The sequence below is a fragment of the Pocillopora damicornis genome, chromosome 7 (assembly GCF_964200805.1).
Source record: "Pocillopora damicornis chromosome 7, jaPocDami1.2, whole genome shotgun sequence".
Taxonomy (NCBI): Eukaryota; Metazoa; Cnidaria; class Anthozoa; order Scleractinia; family Pocilloporidae; genus Pocillopora; species Pocillopora damicornis.
Window position 1 is genome coordinate 12,766,759 of NC_142676.1, and position 19,733 is coordinate 12,786,491.

At 40.3% G+C, this 19,733-nt stretch overlaps 3 pseudogenes; 2 read left to right on the forward strand and 1 right to left on the reverse strand.

Moving 5' to 3' along the window:
- Positions 1 to 500: 500 nt before the first annotated feature.
- On the reverse strand, positions 501 to 1,470 carry LOC149042639 (uncharacterized; annotated as a pseudogene).
- An 11,680-nt stretch (positions 1,471 to 13,150) lies between these two features.
- Positions 13,151 to 14,179, forward strand: LOC149042640 (uncharacterized; annotated as a pseudogene).
- A 972-nt stretch (positions 14,180 to 15,151) lies between these two features.
- On the forward strand, positions 15,152 to 18,142 carry LOC149042641 (uncharacterized; annotated as a pseudogene).
- The last annotated feature ends 1,591 nt before the right edge of the window (positions 18,143 to 19,733 follow it).

Below are 19,733 nucleotides of genomic sequence, written 5' to 3' on the forward strand. Positions count from 1 at the left end.
TCTCTTCTATAAACAACACAATAAAGGTAAATTAACATGCCTCTCCAATGACTAGGTAAAGTCATGACACTGAAAGTAGCTTCTTCAAAAGGTGTGCAAAATTATCATTATCAACTCATGCTGGTCAATGCTGAAAGGGAATTTTCATGAAAGAAAAACGAAACCTTCATGATGCCTTACCCTCATTCTTGAAATAGACTAGTTAAAAAAGCATCCAACTCAGTAGCAATAGATTTAGCTCTTCATCTTTCATTGAGGTCCATATATTACACAGAACATTACATGCTTGTTGATAGGTATTTTATCTTTTTATTTTTATATTTCTCACTGGTTCCATTTCCCCCCAAAAAGGTAACTATGAAAAACAGTGACATTGTAACAGACGAGTTTACAGTTTGGATAGAACCCATTCTTAAGTTCTGTCAAATGTAATTGACAGTTTTCTTTTGGAAGGAACACATTCTGTGACTTGTGCATCCAAACAAATGAGCAGATGCCTTTTACAATCTATCAATGTGGTGAAGTAGTTCCAGATACAAAGACACAGCCTCGTCTGTGTTTGTTGGCGATTGTAAGTCAATATCTTCTATAACGAGTTCAGCTAAATGTACAAAGAAGAGTAGCCAAGAGGATGGTGTCAGGTGCCTCATAGATTTTCTGCAACATCCAAATCACTTTCATTGGTGGCAATTTTGTAATGTGTGGTGTTCGATTCTCTTGAGAGGAAAAACAGTTCATCAGGTCTCCTGGCAGGTGTTTCCCCATTCGATGGCCTTATTCTATGCGAATTCCAGTGCTGTGACACTCTATGCAACTCCTCCTGAATTAAGCTCATGAAGCAAAACCTTAAGCACTCTACATTCGAGTGACCATGAGCATTTCTTTTACACCTTAAGCATCAACTGGATGACATTGCTATTGTCAAAGTGCCCTAAGGGTGTTAAATTTTCGAAAAAACGTATCCACCAGTCTGTATAACTTTTCCTGAGAAAGGCCCACCAAACCTCAATCCTTTGGTTGGCTACAGATTTACCACACAAAAAGCTCTTTTTTCTAGCTAAGTTGTCTCAAAAGTGACATCTAAGAAATCACTGGACCGCTGCGACAAGTATGTTTTCAGTCTCACAATCACCTCACACTACCTGTGGACAACTACCTAACTGACGGACTCAATCTAAGTAATTTTTTTACCATTACCATTGGGTTATTGTTTGAGGGGCCTACCTCCAGCCACAATATGTAACAACTGTAGCCGTCAATAGCACTATGAATGCAAAACCCATAACACTTCAGCTTGTCATAGCCATCAATATGCCATATGCAGTTAGGGCCTGCTACCATGTACCTCCTCCTTCCAAATCGTTTCCTCAATCGTGACTCAACGCCATCAGGATCTAGGTTCTTCACTATTCGTCATACTGTGTCTCAATCAATCACAATCCTGTGGTCTGTTAGTAGATACTGGTGCATTTTTCAATAGCCAATACGACTTCCACTACTCTGCAACTCTTGGTTTACTGCATTTACCACCCTATGAGTCCTAGACTGAATCTTTCTTTGTTGAAGCCCTTGAGATCTAAGAATCCTTTTTAGCTGACATAGAATTAAGTGAAAGCTGTGACATAAGAGAAGAAAGGACATAATCTCAGGGTAGTTAAGACTGAGATGACAATATTACTTGATCAAATAATTTTGTCCATGGTTGCCATATATATTCCTTATGGTTGGCAGATAATCTGGAAGAGCCCAGTCATCTGAAACTTTCAGCAAAATGAGGAAAGTGGTCAGAAAGAAACGCTCATGGTCACCAACCATCTTTGTCCATCGATCTAGAGTCAACATGCGTGTCCAAAGCACATGACTTGTAGTTTTAACTTTGGTTAAGGTGCGATCACTATTTTTGTAAGTTGCAATCACAAGTCCTTAAGTTGTGGTCGCAAGTTAGTAAGTTGCGATCACAACTTAGTAACTTGCGAAGGAAAAAATCAGTGTGTCCCTTATGAGCCACTGTACGACTCTGACTTGGAGTATGGAGAAATGCTACTGATAAAATATGTTCATCGAATCTGAAATGACTGACAGGTGATGTTATAAAATCTCAGGAATGTTAACCAGCTCGTACAAAGTTTTGTATCCCAAATACACCTTATTATGAGAAAAGAAAAATTAGAAATGCCACACCTCAGTCTTTAGGGTTTGATCGTAAGTTCACTGGTTGGATTGCTTTACGCATTATAAATAAGTCATCTTGATACCTGAGCTTTTTATTTTTGGATACCTTGATTATTACAAAGGAAAGCCAATTGGAAACCATCAACTTTACAAAGTTGGAAGCAATTTCTCTGCAGATTTAATCTGCAAACAATATAAACAGGCCAGCACAAGGGTGTTCCTGTCAGCCACTGTCACAGGGGGAAGCCAAACAGATAACTCTCCACCTGACTTGGGACAAAGGGAAATCATCACCACAAATCGAAGTAAATACTGAGTCACAAGTGATTTTCATAGTGAAAGGACGATAAATATATCCTCTTGATGGCACTTGAATGCTCAATGTCCTTATTCCCATAATCCCAATTCATGTTTGGCAACAATTTTAGCCATAGCTATAAGTCAAGATCACAAAGACCCAGTTATTGTAGCTATAATTACTGCTGTGGACCAAATTTCAATATCACAGTGTTTATAGAAGGATAAGACACATTTCTTGTACTCAGTAGGGTAAATGAAGCACTCGCATTGGTTGGATGAGATGTTTGTAGCCATTTCTGCTGAGTAACTGCTGAATGCTGCACACCTAGTTTCAAATTGAATTAATTAGTTTTCTGTCTCATGTCCAGGTGCACAAGCTCCTTCAACTTCCACACAAAGTTACCTTTGGAGGAGTGTGTACAGATGGTTTTTCCCAAACCATATTTCCTTTAACCACTGCAAATGTCTGTCCTGGAGTTTCCTTCATTGAAATCCCATTCAAAGCTGTAAGCTAGTTCACATTATACCATAGCTCTAGTAAATGTAACAGGTAAACAAAACCTGAAAATAATTATTTGCTTAAGATGTTTTCAAAATATACAGTGCACTTCAAGTTTAGATTCATTGTAATCCTTAATTACTATGTGGTGAGGTAGTCTAAAGGTAACTCCAAGTGTACTGATTGGTTCTTACTTGGCTGGTATTTTGTCAGATGGACAGTTTCCAGCCATGATAAATGGAGATTTTTTCAGAGGATTACCTCTTCTGGATATCTTACATTGATTCCACAGATGGAAAAGAAGGTACATACATGATTTAGGGGGGCACCTATCGGGGCATGGGCACTTACCTAAGGAAATATGATTACAAAACACCAATAAGGATATCAAGTCCTTTCACATGATTTGTCTAGATCCCAAGCTAGTTTAACCATTGGGAAGAAATTGAATGATTTCTTCTGTTTCCAGCCATGCAGGCACTTAGCAGCCAAACTCTTGGTGTACCTCAGATTATTCTGAATAATTGTACCCGTGTTGTTTTAAAATGCTCTGTCAAATAATGCAAATCCTTCTGGAGCATACTTAAATGGGGTTATACATACACTTCAACTCTTACAGCCAGCACACATGCTCAATGAGATCTGAAAGAACATGATAAAAAGAAATAAATAAAATATTTAAAAGGTATACATTTACTATCATTGTGTTGTCATTTTTAAGATACAAAGGCTTATTCCAGTTTTTTGGGGGTTAAATGTTGGGATTAGGTGATTTTGATACCCTTAACTAGTGTTAGATTTACCTGAAGCTGTATGGCTATAGATGCTGACACTAACAAGCCTGATTAATTTGATGACCATTATCTGGGCTATATTGTCAGTCACTAATTCCAGAGGTCCTCATTAAAATAATATATAATTCAACATCATTATTGTAAAATACTATAATAAATTACTTTTACCTTATGGGATCCTTTTAATGCCTATAATGTACATCCCTTGATATTTCGAAAGGTTAAAATGAACATTCATGCTATATTAAAGTATTTACAGTTAGTAATGAATTTCCTGAATGCCTATTATGAAAAAAATTAGCCTGTCCTTGCTAAAATGACAGAAAATACAAGGGATGTTTTCAGAAATTGTGTAAAAATGTTTAAGAGCGAGATTGAATGGAAAGATTTTGCATTTAAGATAAAATGGACGAGAGAAATTTAGCATGTAGGAAAAGGCTGAAGGAGAAATGAATGAGAAGCGAGTGGGGAAAACAGAGGGGCCAGGGAATGGAAGGGAAGCTAAGGAGGAGAGAGAAAGAGAGAGAATGGGTAAGGGGAAGGAGAAGAGACTGTGGAATGGGACCATGACAGGACGGAAAACGAGTGCACTGTAAGTACCTCCCGTTGTCCCATACAAAGCCTTAAAAAACTTTTCTAAGGCTTTGTATGGGACAACGGGAGATACAGTGCACGCATTTTCCGTCCTGTCATGTGAAGAGGGGAGGGTGGGTAGAATGAATGGGAGTTTAATTTGGTTACAGGTCGTGGTTAGTAGATGAGTCTGGTGAGGAGCGATTTTTTGGGGTTCAGTTGAAGATCCCATTCACTTATTTTAAATGCCCTTTTATTTTATGTTTTGTCCTTTTCTGAGTGATTTTTTTTCTGGTTAGTTTTTTCCCTGTACACTGTTTTCAAAGTTGATCTGGCTAGTCTTTTAATGCATTTGGTGATTAAATTTAATTTTACTGTTGAGAACATCTAGAGTGTTTTCTGTCAATGACACATCTGAGAGCAGTTTTGCGAGCATTGCTTTAATAATAGGTACACATGCACTTGTGTATAGATAACAGAAATCTTCCAAGAAAAAAGGTAGGGCATTGACATCTGTCCCTTTGTGTGCTTTTGCTACTAGAGAGAAACACAGCTGAAGTTCCTCAATTTACTGTATTTCAGAAAGTCCCACAACTAGATTTAGTGTTGGAGGATGCTTTTGTACCTGGAACTTGTAACCTCTACTATAGAGGTGGATGGTGTGCTTCTTTGTGTGGTCTCACCTGGAGCTCTAATGCTAGATTTGGCAAGGGAAGGTGCTCTTATACTCTGGAGCCTGCAACTTCTACTATAGAGGCAGAAGGTGTACGTTCCGTTTGTGATCCTTGACCACTTCAAGTCACATGACGAGTGGCGTGAGCAGCCACTCAGTACTTTTACTCTATGTATTTGTTGACTCATGTCATTTTCCAGTTTTATTTCAAGTCTAGAATATAATGTCAAACCACCATTTATTGACTACCATTCAATGACTTGACATGGTGTCAGAGTTTTGGGATAATTAGAGCAAACCAAAACACGTCGAAATATCTGAATTTCAAGCAGCTGAACACACCAAATAAGAGAATATGGCAACAGGCTTCAAAACTGCGGAGATGAATTGGCGAAATTCAAGCAATACTGCAACCTGGTTTTCAGTGGGCCATACTCAAAGAAGTCCGAGAAGGAACAAGCCTTGTTCATCTTACTGTGGATTGGCAGGCAAGGATAGAAACCTACAATAGCTGGACCTGGGAAAATGCAGAAGATTGCACAAAACCTATGAAACTTGGGGTGCGATTTGAAAAGCATGTGGTGCCAAACATAAACCACAGATTAGCCAGATATCAGCTATAACAGATTTGGCAGAAGAATGACAAATTTATCGATGACTTCTTGACATGTTGCCAAAATCAAGTGACGAAGTGCAGGTTCAGGGACCAAGCAGAGACACAGCTTCTCAAGCAATCGTTGGAACTAAATACAAGAAAGTACAAGGAAGATTACTAGAAAAAGGAGAACAGCTTACTTTCAACAAAGCTATTGACGTTCCAAGGACTTACGAAGCCACTGTATCCCAATTGGAACAGCTTGATGGTGAATACAACAGAGAAATTCATGGATTTAAAGGAAAAAGGAACACCAATAACAACAAACCCAAGAAATGTCCTAACTGCGGACTCAAACATCCTTTACAACCCAGGGACAGATGCCCTGCATATGGATCTACGTGCCTGAACTGCAACAAAGGCAACCACTGGGCAAAAGTTTTCCATTCCAACTACCAGGGAGGAACAAGAGGCAGAGGAACAGAGGAAACCCTGCATCGCATCCATGCTCCAAGAGCATAGAACAGTGTAACAGACAAAGATCCACAAGTAGAAGAAGTAGAGATGAAGATGAAAGAGGGCTAAGGAACCAGTTCGAAATAATTACTTTTGAATCAATCACAGTTGATGCTATTGTGTCTTACGCTCCACCCACAGATGAAGCATTTGTGACCATGAATGTTGACCTACACAACAGCAGCTGCCCAACTGCAGTTAAAGTCAAATTAGACACTAGAGCCAAAGGAAACCTACTCCCCTTGAGACTGTATCACAGTATGTACCCTCAAAATCTCAAACCTGAAGGTTTCCCAAACCAGGAGTCCTCAAATACTCACCCACAGTGCTCAAAGCTTATGGAAGGGCCAAACTGAGACAAATGTAAAATTGGCAAATGTAAAATTCCATGCAATTATTGAAACAATTACTTTTGAATCAATCACAGTTAATGCTATTGCACCTCACGCTTGACCTACGTAGGAAGTATTTGTGACCATGAACGTTGACCTACACAACAGCAGCTGCCCAACTGCACTTAAAGCCAAATTAAAAACAGGAGCCCAAGGAAACCGACTCCCCTTGGGACTGTATCACCATATGTACCCTCAAATCTCACGCCCAAAGATTTTCCTAAACCAGGAGCCCTCAAATAATTACCTATAGTGCTCACAGCCTATGGAGGGGCCAAGCTGGGACAACATGGCAAATGTAAAATTCTGTGCAATTTTGAGAGCAGGGGATCGATCACAACTTTTCTTGTCACAGAAGGTGAAGGACCAGCCATTAATGGTTTACCAACAGCCCTAGCAAGACAAGAACTACAAAACGTTCCTTGGATTAGCAACTTACATGAGTCCTTTCATTTCTAGTCTCAGCACCCTGACAGCCCCCTTGTGAGAGCTCGTCAAGGAGAACATAGCTTTTAACTGGAACACAGCAAATCAGCAAGCCTTTGATGCAATCAAAGATGCCATCAGTACAGAGACTACACTTGTGTACTATGACCCAACAAAAGAAGTCACTTTCCAAGCTGATGCCTCAACAACTAGTCTTAGAGCTACCTTGTGCAGGATGGAAAGCCAATTGCTTTTGCCAGCAAAGCTCTAATGGACACTGAATCACGTTATGCCAACATTGAGCGAGAGCTCTTAGCTGTGATGTATGGATACAAGCGTTTTCACACCTACCTCTACGGTCGAAGTTTAGTTTCGTCACAGAATCTGACCACAAACCCCTGGAATCTATCCAGTTAAAAAACCTGATCTCAGCACCCCAAGGCTGCAACGGCTGCTCCCATGCTTACAGCCATATGACGTCACTATCAAATATTGACCTGGCAAGCAAATGCAGATAGCCAATGCCCTCTCAAGGCTCTCACCAGAAGAAGACATGCCAATACCAGACCTTAATGAGCAGATTCATCATGTATGCCCTCAGTTTTCAAGTGAATATTTACAGAAGATCCAAGCAAGAACAGCCAAAGACCCAGAGCTCACTGCTCTCGAGGAGGTTGGCCAACTACAGCAAAAAAATTACCTACATTCATATGACCCTATTGGTCCTATTGCGCAGAACTGTCTATTGAAGACAGCTTGATTATGAAAGGCCCCCAAATAGTCATGCTGCAGGCGCTCCAGGGAGGCATCTTATGTAAACTACATGCAAGTCACCAAAGTAGAAAGAAGACCAAGTTGAGGGCATGCACATCAGTATTTTGGAGGAACTTGAACAAGGATATTGAAGAAATGACCAAGTCGTGTAAAATATGCCAGGAACTCCAGCCGAAAAAAGCAAGAGAACCTCTATTACAAACCAAAGTATCACCCAGGCCATGGCAAACCTTAGAAACTGACATATTTTACCTTGACAGTGACAAATACCTTCTGATTGCAGATCATTACACCAAGTACCCATTTGTCAGAAAAGTTCCAAAGGGCCACAGCACTAGTAAATGTGTGGTTGATCTTACCAAACAAGTCATGAGGTCAGACAATGGATAGATAGATAGACTGTGTTTTATTAAAATTACATTGCAGATAAAACTGAATTGCGTAACTTCACATTAATTAATTAATTGTACAAACTGTTTCTGCAACACATATTTATGAAACTTGTTGCCGCTCTGTCGGTCTTACAACGCTTAAGATTGAAATTCCTCTGTTTCCTAAAATTGTAATTAACCTGATAACTTTTTGGGATTAAAGAATGAATTTTGTTGTTTTTGTTTTCTAAAACTGATCGGAAAAGTGTCGATGTCAACTGTTCTTGGTGGGTTCTCAAGCTTGGGATGTTTGCTTGATCGAGGGCTTCTTTGTATGATGCTCCTAGGAAGATGCATGCGAGGGCTCTTTTCTGCACTCTCTCCAGATCGACTTGTAGATATTTCGGAAGTGCATGGTGGAACACTGGGCAGGCGTAGTCTAGGCAGGACCTGATGGTTGCGCAATAGATTGCTACAAGATCGATTGTAGGTACTTTAGCCCGCTTTAGTTGAATAAAAAAATAGTGTTTTGAGGTGGATTTCTTTATTATTTCTGTAATATGGTTGATCCAAGTTAGAGTGGAATTAATATTGAGTCCAAGAAGTTTAACACACTGCACAGATTCAATTAGTTCCCCGTCCACGTTGGTTTTTGGAAATTGGGGGTATTGAGGGCTAAAGCTAATCAACAGTTCTTTGGTTTTTGCGCAATTCAATTGAAATAGATTTTCCTCAGACCAGGACTGTACTTGGTCAACTGAATTTTTCATTGATTAATATTCAGTTTCAAGTCATAATTCTTCTCCGTTGTTCCAAGTATGGAAAGTCTCTATATTTTGTCAGGCCTGATTTTTATTATGATTACAAGATAAAGTTAGCTTAACGAAAGCATTCGTTAGCACATAATCTAAGTCTGTTAATAGCCTGAACATTTCTTGTAAATACCCACCAGTAAAGGAGCATGACCATGCATACATAGATATATACGTAGAGATATGCGAGCTGCAGTTTATAGCAGTGTCGATGTGACCCGTTATTTCAGAGTCCTCTAGAGCGGAGTAAATGAAACCATCCGTCAAGAAGGAACGCACATTTAGGAGAGCTAGATAGTGAAACAAAAAACTTGTGTTGCTAAATATAATAACCAAACGAGGCCAGGGCATTGAGATGATGCAAAATCAACTGGCCCGCCATTTTGGACATAGGAGAGAGTGGGACTGGACCGAGGTCACGTTCTTCTTCTGTTTCGTGGGTATATTTTATCAGGTGTAAGAAATTCAAGGGTAATTTCACGATGGCACTTTGTTCCTTTGGAGGGGTAAGTGATCAGTGCGGTGCCACCGCATGGGCTTTGCACGAAACAGGAATGGTTCCTTTATTATCCTGCGAGAATGATATGACTGAATGGTTGAAGCAAAAGTACAAGGGGTCAGGTGCGTCCGGGACAAGAGGAAGACCTGGTCATACCAAACGTACAGGTGATTCAAAATATCTGTTAGGGATCATACACGCGCACAAATGGCTTTTATCGCGATCCAATGGACTCTTTTCTATTGAAGAGAGACCACGATATTTTACGATATTGTCGTCTCAAATTGTTTTCTTATGACTGATTGAAGATTTCCCGAGGTAATTTACTTGATTCTTGCGACGAGAAACAAAAATTCAACAAATTGTTCACAGGAAGGGCAAAGGGGTTGACTAAAATTCTAACTTTGAAAGGTAAGAGCGCAGTTATTTTATTGCAGCAATCTCTATAACCAAAAACAACGATAAGAATAACTTGACGTTGAAGGCTGTTTTTTGTCTGCTCGCTCTGTTTGTTTACATTCAGCTTTACCTGTGCAGACGCTTATCACGCAATCACAATTCGAGCGTGAAACTCTACCGGTTTCCTATATTTGCCAGTTTCGTCTAAGATAAGTGAACTTGAAAAATCTTTGCAAACATGCTGCATCGAAGCTTTTCGATGAAATTGACATTTTGAGCAAGAAAATGTCTTGTTTCGTGGATAACTTTCTTGGTAACAAAAATTATTCGGATACATTTTTTAATTACTTATAATTAGTTATTTTAGTATGTAAATAGAGGCGGTATAATTTTAGGAATCTTATACCCAGTTTAAAACCTATCTCAGATTTATTGTATTCTGAATCGACTAATTGATTAAACGTTTTTTTCTACAAAAATAGATGAATCACGATAAAAAGAAACTACATGTGATTTTGAGATGGTATTACGACTTGATAATGACACCATGGTATACGTAGAGAATGTTTTCCTGTATATGGACTCTCTGCTTCGCAAAGTTAAGAAGTCCTTATATTGTCTCAAAATCTGCCGAATTAGTTTGTGTTATGGGATTTGCTTGGAAGATCTAAACTAATTAAACTGCGTGCTAATGCATAGGCAATGAGTTCACGTGTGTCCTTGAATGGGAACTGATCCTGAATCGTTCCGGAAGAGCAATTGACCAGGTAGATGTTGGAAGGATGACCGTGTGCCCAAAACATCGGTTTCAACTTACTACGCTTTATAAAGCAAAGGTAATGAATATAGATTTTTAAAGGATTGATCAATGCGTGAGTCTTATCTGGCATTATAACATACCACAGGACACCCACCTTTTTAGGCAGGCCCTTTGAGGGTTCAGTTCATAGAAATACAGCTAAAAATCCCAGGTTGCAACCCTGTCATTTCCGAGCAGAGCTGATTGTTCTTTATCGCGCAAATTACGTTTGGTTGTTGTTGGTTTTTTTTAGTTGCAGGCTCGTAATGAAACATCTCTTCCCTGGTGATGCTAATGCATTACTCACCTAACACTTTCTTCACTCAAGCTTTTCCCTAGATAGTAGATTTCTAGCTCTCTACCTGTGTGTGTATGTGGGAGGGGGTAGTGGGTGGAGGGGGACACATGCTAGTAAAATCGTTACACCCCTCAATCCTGAATTACATTTGTTAGACACGGTATGTTGTTAACTTGCGAATGGTGCTGTAGGATAAATGTTGTCATCCATGCCATGAAGAAAAAGCACCATCGCGTGTAAAAAAAGTGTCTACAGCATTCACCCGCAAGAGGCGTGTGAGCAAATTCATGGCGGAGAGAATCTACAGGAACACTGGCGTTGTCGTTGCTATAGGCTCTGGTAAATATATACTGTATCTATGTTTTCTTATTTCTGTCCATGATACCCAGGGGTGGCACTGTTCTTCCAAGAAAATTCTTTTACTTTCCCCCTTTTTTTTTTAAAGAAAAAAACTCTAACTGGTAAGGAAGATCATTCTAATGACATATTAACTAACTTTTATTGCCATTCTTATACGACTAGTAATCAAAACTTAACAACAGGCGGATGTACCTTGCATTCGCTACCCCAATTAACGCATATACTAAAACACTATTTTTTATGAACAACCAGCTCTTTCACTGAGAAAATAAAGTTACTTTTTTAAATTGTTTTCAAGCCCGAAAACCGATCATAATTTGTAAGCGCACTAGAAGGTTTTCTGTAAAGCGAACTGAAGAACTATTTACTTGAACAGGTATCATTTGCTTCATTCCGTGTGTTCTGATCATCCTTTTCCTTGTACCATTTCAGCCATTTGCAGCTCATGCCGAACTCTAATTGTTGATGCTCCAGCCACCCCAGCTATTGAGAGACATGAAGAGCAAGGGACGAAACTAGCTGCATTCGCTTCAACACCAAAGTCTTTACCTAGGCAATTACACCCACCACGCATTTCGACACACTATCGTTTATCCGTTGGATCAGCTTTTTCTGTCCCTAGCAGCTCTTCGCAGGAAGAACAAGTAAGCATGTACTTACCAGAGGGCGAACGGGAGAGAAGAAACCTTGAGACACTAAACAATGCGATGGCATTCATAACTGATGGTAACTTCACCTCATTACCCCACTATGTTGACTGCAAGTGGGAAGCACTGTCTGGGGCGTCGAAGGAAGAATTCATAATAAGAGCCGACGAAATGGTTTCTTACGTACTAAACACCATTGCTCTTTCACAGCAGGAGCAACTTTGGGAAGGAGTGGTCAAACATTGCCGTTCTGTTGAGGACAAAATTAACAACATCACAATCGATGTGGGACTCGAAGCAATTTTGCTGGCTTACAATGAATGTTCAAATCGGTTAACAAAAACTCAGATATTATCACTCATAAGTGACAGGTTCTCTCAGTCGGAACTCCAACAGCTTCTCCCAGGAATCTCATTACGCCAAGTAAAGAATGCTAGAAAGCACACGTTAGAACAAGGACGCGGAGAACCATAGACAAGGAACGAGATTTTCCGATGCAGGTTGAACATGGAGAAAGTTAGGGATTTTATTGAGTTCTTTTCGAGATCCACATTCCTCCAACATGTAGCCTTTGGAACAAAAACATTGAAACTTTCTTCAGGTGAGAGAATCCCCATCCCTTCAGTGGTTCGTACAATGACTGCGTCGAAAATCATCTACCTTTACCATGAAGAGTGTCGTGAACATGATGTGGAGCCGCTCAAGGAGCGTACCTGTTTCCGTCTGCTAGAGGTTTGTAGTGCATCAAAGCAAAAGTCCTTGCAAGGGTTGGACAACACGTCTACGACTGGTGAAGAAGCATTCGAGACGATAGCCTCACTCGTTGAGAATCTAGGTCAACACGGTGCAGGTGCAACATGGACCCGAGACACGCTTCGATCTTTAAGCGCTGGAAAGAATTATCTCAAAAGCGGATACAAGAGTCATCTAGGACTGGAAGAGGCTTGTGCTGATCACTGTACTGTGTTTGCACTATCGGATCCATTCGAAGAGAGATTTTCAGGTGAATGTTGCCACGATCACAACCAGGCGTGTCCCAAATGCAAGGGTATTGTTGATGTTCTGGAAGCTATCGAAGATACTCTCAGAAATGGAGATCTGGACTTGAGTGAGAAGCAAAAGGAGAGAGCAAGGTGGGACTTAGATCACGCCATTTCCAGCATCGATGCTTGGAAAGCTCATTTATTGAGGACTTTTCAACAAAATCAAGCGAGACAAGACACACACAATAGGTTAGATGACCAGACCATCATGGTCATTAATGACTGGGCCATGAAATTACTTCCCAAGCGTTTCAGAGAAACGCAGTCCCAATGGTTCGCCAAGTGAGGAATTAGTTGGCACTTTTCTGCTGTTGTTCACAAATCAAACCATCCTGACTGTCCAGTAGTATCCGCAAGTGAACACACAATCCACACATATGTGGTTGCCATTGACAGCTGCAAACAGGACTGGTTTTCCGTTTCTTGTATACTTGAAGAGGTCCTTGTCTGTGTCAAAGAATCGCATCAATCAGTATGCAGAGCGATCCTAAGAAGTGATAATGCTGGATGCTACCACTGTAGTGCGCTTTTGTCAACCATCAATAATTGATGGTTGACAGAAGGTCAGGCATCGAAGTAATTCGCTATGATTTCTCTGACCCTCAGTCGGGTAAGGACTTATGTGACAGAAAGATCTCCCCTTGCAAACAGCGCCTTCGACATTATGTTGCTGAACATCACAACGTGGAAAGTACGAAAGACATAAAAAAAGGCTTGGAGTCCCCACCAGGAATTGCAGGAACAAGCATTGCGGAATGCAAGATTGACCAATCAGCGATGTCAACAGGCGCTGCTAATAACAAGATTCTGGGAATAACGAAATACAATAATTTCTCTCTGACTTCTAAAAGCATGCGCGTCTGGCAAGCTTACAATGTTGGAGAGGGCGTGGATATAAAGGGGTCTTGGTATGAACAAGATGTTTCTGGGCTCGAAAGGATTGGGGAGTGGACGAAAAAGATACCGCGTGTTACACAAAAGAAATACCAGGCAAAGGGAAAACATGATGCTACTGAGTCTGTCAATACTTTTAGCTGCCTTGAACCTGCTTGTATTGCCACCTTCAAGACAATCGAAGAGGCGGATGAGCACATGGACACAGGTCATCATATTATGACTCCAGAGAAGGAGTCCATATACCACAACGTACGTAGGCAGTGGGCAGCTGTAACGACATCAGTAAAAGGTGCGGGCCAGAAAATTGGCAGGACAGATTATGTTCCTGTGGCGAACTTAAGACTGAGCAAAGGATGGGCCTTAAAGAAGACGAAAGCGGTGGTGAGAATATCTTCGGGTGTCAAAGAATTTTTAACAAATTTATTCAACAAGGGAGCTAAGGATCTTCACCAAAAAGCTATGCCAGCAGACGTGGTGGAGCAAATAAAGGAAACTTTCCCAGTTTCAAAGTGGGTTGAAGTACAGACTGTCAAAGGATACTTTTCTTGTTTGGCTTCTCAGAAGAAGGGACTTCCGGTTAGTGAAGAGGAGGGTGAAGACGAAGCGCTGGAGAAAGAGGATTACATGGAGCAACTAGTCGGGGTGGCTGAACAAGAGATTGGCCTCAAGCATCCTCTTGTATATGATGATTTTAATTTTTGTGATATCTCTGCCAGAGGTAGATTAGCCAAGGTTCTGGAAAAGCAAAAACTCAGTCAGCTTCAGTCATTCTTCGAGTATTTTGACGTGGAAATTTCTGGTCGTGCTAATCGCAAAGCATCGTATTACGAACCTCTTATACAATAAGCAAATTCCTGTGATTGTCGCAAGTAAACAATTTTTTTAGATTCTTTGACTTAAAACCCGCCTTACTTAAAAATCAATGAGTCAGTTAAGGTTGCGCGACTCGTCGACTTGGTCCATTCATCGCACTCGCGTCCAAGATGATACAATAACAATCACATCGCGAGGCATTTCATGACTTTGTATGGGGGTGCTTCATATCAACATCAACACGAAAAAAGTTTATCATCCCGCTCTCCTAACTGTGGATCCCTTCTGTGGTTTCACTTACTGAGCGCTAAAGTATTTGGGAAATCTGATAGATCGTGGGTCACCTAGATGCTGATCATTGCGGCTCGTATATATGTACACTGTATCTACGTTTGGTCACGATTCATTACTGTTGCAAGAGCTATTTAGGCTATAAAAAACGTCAGACAAAGATTATCGGTTAACGATCGTTTTGTAAGCTTACTTTATCTTTTAAAATATGGCTTGGGAAATTATGGGGACTTTCCATGCTTGCGGCAATACATGGAAATATGACCTGAAAAATATAAGTCAGAGAAAAACTCAAGTATTTTTATATGAAGGTAAGAACATTGTCATTTGTGCTCTATGACTGGTACAGTCAACACTCTCGTAAGCGACCACCCTTGATGCAGGACAAAGTGGTCGCTTATGCTGAGAGGTGGTCGTCTACGGGAAAAAAATAAGAAATTAAGCTCAAACCGAAGTGATTTGAACGTGATTACATAAAATTATTACCTAACAAGCAAAAACTCAGGCAAACAGACAACTGCCAACAATGTCTCAAACCGAATGGCGCTTAGAACTGTTGAAAATTTGTACATAACATCTTTCATCAATGATTCAATCCAATTTTACCTATGGATCGTATTACAGCCTTTTTTGCTAGTCAACTGTTATAATCTGCGACCACACTTGGTCAGCACTTTTTGAAACTGAACTTTTGTGATATTTGAGCAATGGTTTTCTTACAGTCGTACGTGATCATACCGGGTGATCGCTTACGAAAAGCCAGTTCGCTGTGACAAAGTTGGCTGTACTAGGTTTTCAAAGAAAAAAGTCACCTTTTTTTGCCCAATGAAAGGCCTTTTAAGAGCAATTGTACGGTAAGAGTCGGGGTAATTCTGAACAATCAAACTGGTTTGGCTTTAATAATTCATTTTCACTTACCAAATACAGAATCAGGGCTTCATGTCAACAGTTTGGTTTGTTTGTGGCATTAACAATGCTTAAAGTTCCATTTTGCAGGGCCTTAGAGGGGCATGGAGTGTTTGTGACAAAAATTCAACAAACCGTGATAAGCCAAATTTTTCTCAGGTGATTTTGATAATTGGGTCAATAAAGTAAATAATGGTATAGGTACGGATGTTATGCAAGAAGGCAGGTAGATACACTGATTTTTTGAAAAATGGCAATTTTGGGTTGTAATTTTGACATTAATTTTGGCCAAACTCTAGCCCCAGGCTCCTCTCTGTCCAATACCTTGAAGGCAAAGTTACATGCATGAAATGAAAGCTCTATTATAGAAATATTCATATTCAAATTCATTTGGCAGCACAATTTACCAGTTGGGTTTTATGGCACTTTCAAAATGACCCCTGAAAGGCTGGATTTTTTGTACTCAAGGGGCAAAAAATGAGACCCCCCCTGAAACTCTAAAACTTAAAGTCAGAGAAGTGAGCCAGATTGGCTTTTGAAATATCTCATGGCAACCAACTTCTGTGCCAAGTTTCAGCCAAATCGGTTGACCACAAGTTTTGGCCCCTGGAACACTTTCTCAGACAATGACACTTAAGTGGTGGCATGATAATGCCCAAACTCTCAAACAAGATATCCAACACGCCCACTCCAGCACTTCAATTCAGTCAGATGCATCAACATTGGGCTGGGGAGCTGTTTTTGGCACTCAAAAAAATGGGGGGGAGATGGATTCCTTCGGAAGCCAAATACCACATCAACATATTGGAATTACTAGCAGCCTTTTTTGTGTCAGAGTGTTTTTGTAGCCATATGAACAACTGCCACATCCAAATTCAGATCGACAATACCACAGCCCTTGCTTACATTAACAACATGGGGGGCTCAAAATCCAACGCACTTAATCAGTTAGCTGTTGAAATTTGGGAATGGTGTATATAACGAAATATTTGGCTCACATCTGTCCACATACCCAGTCGGCTGAACACTGGGGCTGATGAGAAATCACGCTTGTTCTCAGATAATCATGAGTGGATGTTAAACACACATGTCCTGTTGTGCCACCCCAGCCTTGATTTTGCCTTGTTTGCTAGCCGCTTAAACAATCAGATCAGTAGTTACTGCTTGTGGCAAGAAGACCCTAACAGTACACACGTAGACGCATTTACTATGAATTGGAATGGGCATAAATTTTATGCTTTTCCGCCTTTTAGCCTTCTCCCAAGATGCCTTCAGAAGATGAGTCAAGACCGAGCACAGGGTGTACTAATCACCCTGCTTTGGCCAACCCAAACGTGGTTTCCAGTCCTCCTACAACATTTGTGCGAACAGCCCTGGATTCTGCTCCCATGACCAGACCTTCTACAACACCCCTCTTGCAGTGGCCTGCATCCATTACACAGGAGTCTTCATCTGATGGCATGTCCTGTGTCAGGAGATCCTTTAGCTGTTACAAGTTTCCAGAGGAGGTTACCAACATTTTCATGGCATCTTAGAGGACAGGCACTAAATAGTAGTATGCCACATACGTTAAAAAATGGATGGCATTTTGTCATGAAAGGGAAATTAATTATTATACACCACCACTGAGCGATGCCCTCCAATTTCTCTTGGGGCTATTTCGTCAAGGGCTTAGCTACTCAACCCTTAATACTGCTCGCTCTGCCTTGTCTACCATTGTTATGATAGACGGGGGGAAGCTTTGGTAGCAATCATATTGTTACACAGTTTATGAAAGGGGTATTTGAATCGCGGAGACACAAACTTAAATATGACAAAATTTGGGATGTTTCAGTTGTTTTAAAACATTTATCTTCTTTATACCCCAATGAAAAACTGTCTCTAAAGGATTTAATGCACAAGGTCCTTATGCTAATTTTATTAGTTTCAAGTCAACAAGGGCAATCGATACATTACCTGGATCTACAGCATCTTACCATGGAGGAGGATAATTATTTCTTTGATGTCACGGAGCATATCAAGATCAGTACCCCCAAAGGCCCATATACCAGGATTGACATTGCTGCCTATGAGCCAAACAGTACAATTTGCCCTTTGTCTTGTTTACGGCACACAGCACTAGGTCAGCATCTGTTTCCAAAGCAAATGAAAAAGACGTCCCTGTCCATGAGATCATGGCAAAGGCAGGCCGGAAGTCTGCAGAGACCTTTCGTAAATATTACAACAAACCAGTTCTTCAAGGAAACAGACTAGCCTCCGCTATCCTTGACCAGTGACACCTTTGATGTGTTTTTTGGAATATTGCAGTTGCTCTTTCGCTTATCTTGTTCTTGTTAGACAATATATTAAAAGCATGGTTATCATTGTTTATGTTCTACATATTACTTTGGTGTGGATTTAATGCTCTTGTTTGACTGCATTTCGTATGGGTGCATCAACGCTTTAAAGTCTCATGGGATCTCTGCCTTCTGGTCATGTGATAGAATTGGAAGATAACTCGAGACTTACCTGCAAGCTGAAGTTTGATTGAGATTCTATCATATGACATCAGAAGGCGAGAGATCACATGCCATCCACTATCACACCCACCCTCTCATGGGCACTTTGGTTGCCTATCTCTTCCTACTTTGGCTTTTTCAGCCTGAATACTATCTTTGATGCACCCAGTACATGGCCTTTAATTATGACTTGCACAAGCGCCGTGCTATCTCATGTGATCTCTTGCCTTCTGATGTCATGTGATAGAATCTCAATCAAACTTCCACTTACAGGTAAGTCTCGTTTAATCTACCAATTTTATCAGAGAGAAATCAATAAAAGATCATACCAAGATGGCACTTGCCAAATACGAGGTTAGGAAGGAGATTGTGGGGGAAAAGGGTGGCAAAAATAAATATCCGTATCAACCTGCGAGAGGTAAAGAAACATCCCCTACAGGCACAATCATCAGCATGGAAGAGGAGAAGGCAAACACAAATCCATTGTACACTGAGACTTACCACAACGAGAATCCATGTATCTTGATGTTCCTCATAGACTGGGCAAAAAGATGGAAGTCATGCCATTTGGACTTTTGTCACTGAAAGAAGGTCATCCCCTTTGACCTTATATTTTCACACAGGGAATGGCAGGTGTTTCCTGTCAATGGTGGTTGGTCCAACTGTAGACCTTCACATGAAGAAACTATGAGATACTACCATGCAACGAAGTGTCTTACCAAAAGATTTAGTTTTTTTTCGGTTGACTACCTGGAAATGCTAATGATGTTAAAGATAGCCTTTGAGATTCACACAAGAAGTATCTCACATGCGAGTTTGGGCTGACATTTGAATAAAACACAAGACTACATTCCTGTTTGTGAATGAACGTTTTTAGTACTTGTGCCTCGATTGCCCTACAACAGTTTTAAATTAAGTTGCATAAAATCATGAGTGAAGGCAGCCTAGGGGACACATCACAATATGAAGTACTAACATGCAAACAGCACCAAATGCAGAAAAATTAGCATGCGTAACTAGCATTTTAGTCTTGCTTCTAGTTGAATGAGAAAATGGCGAGTGTTTCAACCAATGATACCTACAGATTACTTTCAAGAGCTTGTAAACTTTGTATTGATAGTTAAATTGAATTATGGGGACATGACTGCTTGCATTTTTATTTGTAGAATTACCTATCACTATTCGAGTTTTGTTTAACTGTCACTACATCTAGGAACCCCATGCAGTGAATTCCTGATAGGCTAAACTTGTTATTCCATCTTACTTTCGTTAGAAATTTTGCTATGATTTTGAATTTTCAGTTTTTGTATCTAATGCAAAGCACTGCACTATGTAGAACTTAAAGAAAATTTGATAGATATGTCACATAAAGCAAAAAATGTATTA